At 36.7% G+C, this 11,176-nt stretch overlaps 1 protein-coding gene across 5 annotated transcripts in view; it reads left to right on the top strand.

Moving 5' to 3' along the window:
* Nucleotides 1–11,176, top strand: part of APBA2 (amyloid beta precursor protein binding family A member 2) — a 368,344-nt gene that overhangs the window by 222,359 nt on the left and 134,809 nt on the right. The gene's annotated exons all lie outside the window — the stretch shown is intronic.

Genomic DNA, 11,176 nt, shown 5'->3' with positions numbered 1-11,176 from the left:
CTCTAGGGGCCATGTAAGACTATGTTTAGGTTTCCTCTCCTCCATCACAAAATCTTAAAGAGAGTAGTCACTTTCTCCAGGGTTCCCAGCGTTTCTATCTCAGCAACAAGTTGCTCCACGTGGTGAGAATAACATTGCTGCTTTTTGTTTCCTCTCTTTTGAAAGTTGAAATTATCACTAAGGCAAATCAAAAAGTCATTAGCTTCTCAAATTTTTACAAATCAGCAGATATCTGATTACTTCTAGATAAAATTAACCCCCATAACTATTATGGGAAGGTAGGTGACACAGTGGATAGAGGGCTGGCCTGGAGTCAGGAAGACCTGAGTTCAAATTTGGTCTCAGACACTAGCTGTGTGACCTTGAGCAAGTCCCTTAACCTAGTTTACCTCAATTTCCTCATCTCTGAAATGAGCTGGAGAAGGAAATGGCAAACCACTGCAATGTCTGCCAAGAAAACCTCAGATGAGATAAAAAAGAGTCAGACATGACCAAAATGAGTAAACAACAGAATAAAGACTGACCACATCATGTCTCTATTTCAGGTTTGTGATGCTTCCCAAACTCCTTATCTATTTCTTATTTTCCATCTAGGTGGTCTGTATTATAATCCAATGACAAAATCACTTATACTGGTCTCTGCATTGATCTTCACCCGAATATTTTCCATCTTAATTTCCTTTTTTGGTTCTTGGATGTTCTCACATGATGTAGAATGCTACTCTAGAACCTTTCATTTTTTTTCCTGTTGTGTTTCTTTTGTAGTTGGTATTTCTGTTCAGAAAGTCAGTGTGGTAGAGTGAATACAGAGTTGGCATCAGAGATAGGAAGACCTGGATTCACATCCTACCTCTGATATATGCTAACTGTGTGATCCTGGGCAAGATCTCTCACCTATTCTCTCTACTCACACAGCTAGCACTTTAGTTCAGGCCTTCTTCACCTTTTGCCTAGATCATTGCAATAACCTCTAATTGATAATTCTCCCTCAAATCTCTCCTCATTTCCATTCATCCTACACACTGCTGCCAAAGTGATTTTTCTTTAGTGCAGATCTGACAGTGTTACTCCCCTATTTAATATCTCTCATGGCTACCAATCTCCTCTAAGATAAAATATAAACTTTGCTTATGTTTAAAAATTCTTAATAACCTTGTCCCGCCCTATGTTTCTAGCCTCATTGTCCATTACTTCTCCTCCCATGCTACATGTAGCTAACCAGACTGGTCTCTATGTTCTTCACATGGCACTTAATTTCCTATATCTGTGCCTTTATATTGGCCTTCCCCTATGTTTGCCATGCATACCTTCTTGACCTTTGCTTCATAGAATCCATCTTTTCCTTAAGACATGGCTCAAGCACTATCTTTTATGTGAAAGCCTTTCTGGATCCTCCCAATTGCTAATGCCCTCCTTCCTAAACCATCTTGTAGTTTAGTATTTGTAATTATTTGTATTTATTTTCTTTCTATTTATTCTATATATATTTATGATGGCTTTGTTGTCTCCCCTGCTATAAAGAATGTTCCTTGCAAGTAGAGATGATTTAATTTATTATATTTATATTCCCAGTGCCTAGCTCATTGTAAGTTCTTAATGAATACTAGCTGATTGATTAAATTAACCTTTCAGTATGCCAAGCAACTTCTATGACTGTGCTGCAGAGAAATGACCGATCTACATTGGCATAGGAATTTCCTCATTCCTTACACTGATGAAATCCCAGGTCCTATTAAAACCAAAATAAAACCCTGCCCAGAGACATACCCCAATCATGGATTCCATTCCACCAAATTTCAGTGATACCCATGAAGTTGAATTTGCCTTCTTCTGTTAGGACCTCTGGGCATTTTTGTACAGACATTTAGGGCCATGAATTCTCATAATGGTTCCTTTCTTGAATTTTGACTTCTGTAAACTTTTGGTTTCTCAACTCCTATTCTTATTCCTTCTTCGTAGCTACTTTCTATGGTATTCTCAACTTTTAGCTCCTTTTCATTGGGAGATATACACACACACATTCTTCTACCTTTCTTATCTTTTTTAGTTTAAAGTGTTTTTTGATGAAATTTTCAAGATATCTGACAAATGTGTTCTTGCTTCCATGAGGTGTACTCCTTTGGCCAGTAATCTGTCAGCTCTATGTTGTGAACCATAATCCAAGAATCCGAATTCCAGTCACAATCACCTACTTAGCCAATTGTTCACTTCCCAAATTTATTTTTCTCTTCTGCATCCCTTGCCTTCTGTAGATACCAGTGGGCAAAACAACCTGTGTCCCTGTGGTCTTTAGTTCCTTGCCCAAAACTTTGTAATCATTGGTAATACTTTTTAGGTTCTTTCTGGCACTGTCATCATGCCTACGTTAATCAGTGGAAGTGAGTAGCTGAGTTCTATCAAGGTAAGTCTTGGGTGACTGTTGTCTTGAATACATACCCTGAAGAAGAAAACATACCTATCTCTCTATTATTATCAGCTCAATAAATAAGCTGTTTCAGTAGCCCTGAATGGGGCTACCAACTACCTTCTTCTTCCTTTGACCCTCACTTGATGATCTTCCACACGATAGCTTCTGTGGCTCTACTATGTCACTATTTAGGAAACAGGTAGCACTTTTCTCTCAGAACACTGAGCATCCTTCTCTTCAGAAAGAACTTAAAATATATTTTAAATCCCAAATTGTGTAAATGTTCTTTTCTTTTCCTTTCTCCTCTGTGTAATGCTCTTCACTCCTCATATCTTGACAAGTGTCAGGTCTTCCCTCTTCCACTTCATATCCTTTTTTCTTCCCACTGCAGCCTCATTTCTGATTCCTTTAAGAATACTTTATGCTCCTAACAGCTTAGAGTATGGGAAGAGACATTATTCTTCAATCCCCTTTACTTTCTCTAGGAAAGACTGCCTACTCTTGGAAAACACATAAAGGTCACTTGGCTGTGGCAGAAATGCAAACATCACACACTCAATGCAAGTTACTGTATAATTTCCCTACTTGTCCATATTGGTTGAAATTTTTAGTCTTATTTCTTTCATTATACCACAGCAATGCCTGTGGATAGATAAATCAGTACTACAACTACATTGGAGTTCTTGAGAACACTCTCATAGAAAGAGGAACTTTTGTGTGTTATGAAAAATAGTTGGGGGCAGCTAGGTGGTGCAGTGGATAGAGCATTGGCCCTGAAGTCAGGAGGACCTGAGTTCAAATTTGGCCTCAGACCAAACACTTGACACTTACTAGCTGTGTGACCCTGGGCAAGTCACTTAACCCTAATTGCCTAAAAAAAAAAAAGAAAAGTAGTTAATAAAAAAACTTTGTTGGATCACTGGAGGAAAGTAAGGACCCATTTGAGAATGCAATTAAGAACATAAAAAATTGCCATGTTAGATCAAACACCCAGCAAAATGTCTTCTTCTGAAAGTGGTATTAAAGGATGTTTCACTGAAAGGGTATGCTGGTACTTATGACAGTACATTCAAAAAGCTAAGGGTATAACTTTTCACACATTTAGGTTTTTTTTTTCTTTCAACATCAATGATGCAGTGGAAAAAATGTTTTCTAGAATATTTATATTTTCAGCCCACTAACATATCTACAAAGATTCTGCTCCAGTGTCTTGTCATGGTGCAGAAGGTGACCTTGGCCTCTTAATTTATGCTATCAGAGTGTGAGCTTTGGCAAGTGTTACTTTAGCTGGGAAGTGTAGTTATCTAGTTTTCAATTACACATAGCTAACTTTTCCAAAAAGTTGACAACTATGTGAGAATTCTTTGGTCACAGTAGCTTTTCCCAACATGTAAATACAATGAGCTCTCCAAGATGATTATTGACTACATGCAACATTTCTTGCTTTTTTGTGTAGTTTTATGTATGTATGTAGGGACTGCTCCTTAATTTTACAATTCTAGTTTCAAATTATCTGTCTCTTAATAGTTTTTTTTAATAGACTGTCTCCTCTCAGTCTTTACCTTTCCAGAGTGAAAAGTATTAGTTGTTTTAATCTTCCTTACCTGAACTGCCCTTCTCTCTGTCCTTACCTTACCTGATCTAATGAAGACTTTTGTTGAAAGTCCCTCCATTTATATACACAGCTATCCTTAAGGTAGAATGAAAAATAAATAAGCTAAATATCTCAACCAGTATGGAGAATGGGACAAATGGTGCAGTGTATTATGTTTGTACTGGTACTTTGTTAAAATTTTAGGGTGTATTTCTGTGGGTATAATAACCAGAATTACACAGAATGTTTAAGGTATGAAAGAACACTGGTGTTTTGTTTTGTTTTTTCCTGACATGGGTAGTATGTTTTCTAGTTTGTTTCCACTTCCCTTTATAGTCAACTCTGGAATTTTTAGACTGAAGCAATAGACTGCACTAATGATAAAACTGGAGAGCAAGAATTGAAATTCATAGATAGCCATCAGTCAACAGACATTTCTTAAGCTTTTACCATTTGTAAAATACCATATTAATGGCTAAGGATAGACAGATAGACAAAACATGATTCCTGTCCTCAATGAGCTCACATTCAAGTGAACTTTGAAACGACTACATACATAACAAGATACATACAACGTTAATGGTGAGGGGAGTTATAGAGTGGGAGGTGAGTAGGAAGCCCATCTTTCCTAGGCTTCTTGAAGAATCTGAATTTTGAAGAAGGTATTTCTTCTATTTAGAAGATTACATAAGTCTTTTAAGCTCTAGTATCTCCAGAAATTTGATCAATTCTATATTTTCCCTTTTGCTTATCCTTTTGTTAGATTTATCCCAAAGGTATAAAAGGACATTAAAATCTCATACTATTGTATTGTTCTTCATGCTTCTTGTAATTAAGTTAATTTTTCCTTTATGAATTTAGATGTGAGGGCATTTTGTGCATATAAATTTAATATTGATATTGGTTGTCTGTGTTTCTTTTCAGTATAAGGTAGTTTTCTCATTTATCTCTTATACACTGTCAATATTTGTTTTTGATTTTCCGATGTTGCTCCATTTTTGGATTCATCTGATACATAGTAAATTTTGTTTTAGCCTTTTGGTTTTTATTCTGTGTATGTCTTTGTTTTTAGGTGTGCTTCTTATAAGCAACAAGTAATGCAGTTTTGTTTTTCTTACCCAATCTGTCACTCTTTTTTGCTTTTATTGGACTGCTTAATCAATTCATGTTTAAAGTTATGAGTTACATTTATTTTTTACCCCATTTGTCTTTAGCATTTTTTTAAACTAGGATTTTCCTCTCTTCCTTTGTAAGAGAATACTTTGCCTCTTCAGTTACTTTCGCTTAATCTGCTTTTTAAAGGCAATCTTATTCCCACTGGCTTTCTTCCCCTTTGTCTGAAGCCATTTCCCCCTCCCCACTTCTGTCTTCCGTTTCTCTGATTTTGGAGTTTTTGCTTAATTTATTAAATCCTTTTATTTCTTTTTAATCTAGTTGTTAATTTTTTCCTTCTATGTTTCTCTTAGTTAAATAGCAAACCCACCTCCCCTTAATCTCTTTCCTCAACTTTATTTTTTTAATTTTAAATTTCATTTTATGTTCCTGAATAAACAAAATAATAATTAATAATTAATGAATAAACAAATTATTTAGACAAAAATGTAAGACAAGCAGAGATTATTAGAGATGATCCCTTTATTTCCTTACACATTAGATTTCATTTCCTATAATTTTTAATTTTCAAAACTGTTTTCTCAGCTTCTCAGTTTGTCTGAATATGTGAATTGATCAAAATTTCCTGAGAACTTTGAATAAATACTTGTAGCAATCCTCTGGGTTACCTCCCCCTCAATAAATTCTAGTGTGTCCCTAGTTCCTACAGGGTCAAATATAAAATCCTCTGACATTCAAAGCCCTTTTATAACATCCTTTCCCCCTACATTCTTCCTGTCTTCTTGCTAACATCCTGCATTCGACTCACCCCTCATAAGATATTCCATCTCTAGATACCAGGCATTTTCAATGGCTGTCTCTGCATGCCTGGAATGTTCTTCCTCTGGATCTTTTCCTCCTGGTTCATTGGCTTCCTTCAAGGCCTAGCTAAAATCTCACCTTCTAAGAAAGCCTTTCCCTACCCCTATTAATGCTACTGCCTTTCCTCTTTTGACTATTTCCAGTTTATCCCGTATTTATAGTTTGTATGTCGTCATTCACATGTTATCTCCCCCATTAGCCTGTGAGCCCCTTGAGAGTAGAGACTTTCACCTTTCTTTGTATCCCCAGCACTTAACACAGTGCCTGCAAATAGTAGTAGGCACTTAATAAATATTTATCGACAAAATATAATTATGTGTCTCTTTCATAAGATAAAAAAAATTCTCTTCGCCTTTTCCATATCACTGTAAGGTACATTTTTAGCCCACTTTCTTTCATTTCTTTCATTGATTCAGAAGGCTTATTTTTGTGTGCGTGTGTGTGTGTGTGTATAGATATATGTATGTGCACCTAAACATGTAAAATACATTTTTCACCTATTAATAACATCAAATTTAAAATAATAATAATAATAGCTAGCATTTATCTATCACTTTAAAGTTTACAAAGTGCTTTACAAAAATTATCTCATTTTATCCTCATAACAACCATGGGAGGTACATACTATTAGTATCCCCTTTACAGATGAGGAAACTGAAGCAGACAGGTTAATTTACTTGCTTAGGGTGACACTGTTAGTGAGTGTCTGAGGCGGGATTAAAACTCTTCTTTCTGAATCCAAGCCCAGAGCTCTATCCTCTATAGCAATTAGTTGCCCATATGAATAAAAGTCAGAGTTTCTTTCATCCAACAAACAGGTATTGAATGTGTATTATATGTTGGGCACTGAGGTGATAAAAAAAATGTATAAGACATTGTCCCTGCTCTCAAGGATCTTTTATATCTTGAATAGAGGCTGTGTTCATCTGTAATTAACTACGTTCACTGTAATCCTGAATAATAATATTCAAGCATTGTAAAACAGGCATGTTAACCATGGAATTCAACAGACTTGAGGTAACATTTTAATGCTTTTGATGCTTTTGAGACAGATTTCCTAAAGCATTGAAAAACATGTTCTTAGTGACTAGTGGTAAACAAATTGTCCCTTATTAAAAAAATGGAATCCTTTTAGTTGAGCCAGAATTAGAGAGATAGGCAAAGTACATAGTTGCCTACAATGTTAACACACAGGAGGAAGTGATGGTCTCTTTTTAATACCACTTTTAAAATGTATACTTTAAATTTCCAAAAATTGTCTTCTCCATGGTGAGATGAATGAAAAGCTGGAGAGGCAGAGTTTCTGGGTGATCAAGAATCAATTTATTAATTAGGCTAGATGTTAATAAATTGATGGTCAGTAGTTTCTCTTGGTAACCAAAGATAAAAACCAAGGAGATAGCTGAATGCTTATCTACCTTTGGAAAAGGGAATGCCCCTGGTAGGTGAAAATCAACCCTGATTGGTGAAAAATTAATGAGGGAGTAGACTTTCAAATGAGGAGATGGGCTGAAAGCCTTCAGCTCCTCCTGCTGAGAACATGGCTTGATCATGAGACTCAGCCACCTCCAGCAGTCTGGACAAAGGAATCCATCTCTACCCAGACCACACTGGTTAGTTTTTTCCTTCATGAGCTGAGTTGCTCTAACCCACAGTGGAGATTCGAGGGTGGTCTGCAAGGTCATAGACTTACTGCTTTAGCTCTGGAATTCACCTGAAGTAGATTCTGTTTAAGGTCTTCTAGTTGGGTGCAGTGCTGCCCAAGATCCAGAAGCCTGTTTCAGGGGGATTTGGGCAGTCTTATCTATTAGCGATGTCCTTCAGAGGCTGACTGAAAGAGGCTGGTCCAGGAATGAAGAAATAAAGGGGGGGGGAAAGACTTAATCCTAATCTAATGATTAGTTATTAATATAATAGAACAATAATAACTTCTCAATGGTATATAAATATTATCTATATCTATATCTACACGCACACACACACACACACACACACACACACATATATCTTATTAACCCCCAAAACAGTTTGTTCTAAGAAAGAGACAGACAAAATTGGGGTGTGTGTCTATGTTTTAATTTCTCTCAAACTGGCTTGACATGCATTGCATTGGAATTATAGTCTAGAACTGGCTTGATTGGGGATTTGGGGGTGTAGGGTTATATGTCCTTTGAAGAATAGGTGTTCCCAAGGGGTGCCAGTCAACTCTGGTCAACACACTGGGAGGTGGGCTATATTAAAATGAGGGTCTTCAAGTTCATGACTTAGATCACTTAATCCTGGTACAATACTTTTTCAACAGGGGCTGATGTCATCTAGCCATCATTCTCTCTCTGGACAGAGGAAATACTGCTCTATCACACCACCCTCCAACTAGACCACTCTCAGCCTTGGGCAGTTTAGGCAGAAGAATCTGTCTCCAAGCCTGAGCAAATTAAATCAATTCTGGCTTGAGTTGGAGTTTGACCAGGATAAGACTCAATGCAATCTCATTATCAGTAATGTCCTTGTGAAGAACTTTAGAGAAGAGAGTGGAAATGGGGGGAAAGCTCTGAGAATTATTTTTCACCATATATATACACACACATATGTGTGTGTGTGTGTGTGTGTGTCTGTGTTTATACACAGACATACACACACGTATACCTTTCTCTGTCTCTGTCTCTGTCTCTCTGTCTCTCTCTCTCTCTCTCTCTCTCTCTCTCTCTCTCTCTCTTCTCTCTCTCTGTCTCTCTCTCTCTTTTTCCCCTCCCCCAACATATATTCAAGTTGTAAATGTTACAGTGAAGGCTCAAAGATTCTGGTAGACAGAGACACAGGATTGCAATTTTTAAACTTTCCTTAGAAACCACATATGTTTTTGTTCATATTCTATAAATGAGATTAGTGATTTCAATTCATATGCTTTAGTTTTCTGTTGTTTTTAGTTTCCTTGGAACATCTATTTTTTTTTCCAGAAAACTCTCCCCATAATGTGCCCAGCCTCTCTTATGGACTTTGAGAGTAAAGATAACTTGGCACATTTAGGAGAACTCTCAGGCCCTAGAGGATGATATTTAGTGGAGCATCTCTCTCTAGGAATGCCACTGCTTTAGAAGCCAATTTAATTTTCAAGCCATGAGGGTTTCAAGGACAACTTTATTATGCTACCTTATGATATATTCTCAGGGTCTAGAACTGTAAGGGACCTGGGAGATCATTTAGTACAAACCCTTCATTTTACAAATGAGGAGACTGAGTTCCAGAAAGTTATTTGTCCAACCTTACATAGCTAATAAGTAGCAGAGTTGGAATTTGAATCTAGGTCACAAACCATGAACTCTCATAGGCCACCATCTTGTTGAATTTGTAGAAGAGTTGCCTTTATAGCATCCTTGAGAAGTGGTCATCTAGGCTTTACTTGAATTCCTATAGTGAGGGTGAATCTACTCTTCCTAAGCAGCCAGTTTAATTTCTGTATAGCTCTAATTATTTGGAGGTTTTTTCTTTACATTTAGCCTGAATCTGGTTCTGCAATTTACATCCCTTCTATTAGTTCTTACCTCTGTAAGGAAGCACGGTAAATGCTGTTAGTTCTCTCTTCCATGTGACAGCTATCAGATATTTACAGACAACCATAATCTCCTTGTCTAAATCTCTCTTTTGGCAGGCTGTTTACATAGTTCCTTCAACCTATCCCTGAATAACATAGTCTTTGGCTCCTCTCTAGTATATTAATATCCTTCCTAGAAGTGAACACAACACTAAAGATATGGTTTGCTTCAATTCACCTGAAGCATAATTGAATGGGACTATACCCCCTTCGTTCTGGACCCTGTGTTCTCTTGATGCAACATATGCTAGTGTGGCTATCTTGGTTTCCATGTTGCTCTGTGACATTAAACTGGCAGTCTACTAAAACTTCAGATATTTTTCATGTTTTCTACCCATATGTCCCCATTTTATAGGTATGAAGTTGATTATTTGAACCCAAGTGTAAAACTTTATGTTTATTCTTATTTGACTTAATCTTTTTCAGGTGATCAACTAGTTAACTAACTATATGAAATCATTTTGAATCCTGAATCTGTCATCCAGAGTGTTAATTATTTCTCCCAGCTTTGTATTATCTATAAATGTGATAGAGCTGCCATTCCTTTATCCATATTCTTTCATCCATATCATTGACAAAAATAGCACAAGGCCAAGGACATTCACAGAGCCAGGAATATTGCGGTGGAGACCTTCTTCCCCACTGACACTGACCTAAGATTCTAAATCTAGTGTTCTTTCTACTCTAGTGTACTTCCCCACTCCTGGAGGCCTACCAAGACATTCTGGTCAGGTCAGACATTAGAAGGAAATTAAGCAGTGTCCTACAACAGAATTTTAGAGCTAGAAACTACCTTATGACAGAGTGAATATAGCTTCTCAAGATGTCAAATTTACTCTGAGGATCACTTGTGCACTAGAAGAGCCTAAGTAAATAGGTAAATATATATATAATGAAATGAAACAAATCAAATATTTTCTTCATGATTCTTCTGGGAATATTGATGATAATACAACTCTAGCCATCCATAGAAAAGTTATATAAGTATATCAATAAATATAAATATATCAATGAAAAAATTATTTATTGAGTGGCTACTCTATACAAGGAACTTTGAAGGATTTAAAGACCTATGACACAGAATTTATGATTTAATGGGGGAGGGGATAAGACAATTATGTAAAAAGATGGTATCATCATTATGCATCAACTAATATAAAACATTATAAGATAAGTAGTAAATGAATAGCATAAGGAATAAATACTATGGGAGATCAGCAAGCAGTGGAGAGAGATAAATAGATGGACAGATTTAAATCTGCACGAGTTTATATCAGTCAATTAAGAAGCATTTTGAGGTATGTATTACGCACTGTATTAGGTACAAGGGATGCAGATACAAAAAAGTGTCAGCCCCTGCCCTCAAGGGAGAGAGCACGTACAAATACAACACAAATACAGGATAGTTAGCAAGGGAGAGTACTAGCAGCTGGGAAGAGCAAGAAAGGTGTATAGAAGCTGGTGTCTGAGCTAGGTGTTGAAGAAGGTAAGAGATTCTATGGTGTGCAGGTGAGATGGAGCACATTACAAGCCTGGGGGAGGGCAAGGCCAGAGGCATGGTGTCAGGAGATGGGAGGGTCTCAGAAAGAACTAAGAAAAAAAATCAGTT

Source organism: Phascolarctos cinereus, unplaced genomic scaffold (genome assembly GCF_003287225.1).
Source record: "Phascolarctos cinereus isolate Bilbo 61053 unplaced genomic scaffold, phaCin_HiC Scaffold_3;HRSCAF=262, whole genome shotgun sequence".
NCBI classification, from domain to species: domain Eukaryota; kingdom Metazoa; phylum Chordata; class Mammalia; order Diprotodontia; family Phascolarctidae; genus Phascolarctos; species Phascolarctos cinereus.
This window is presented reverse-complemented; position numbering and strand designations above follow the sequence as displayed.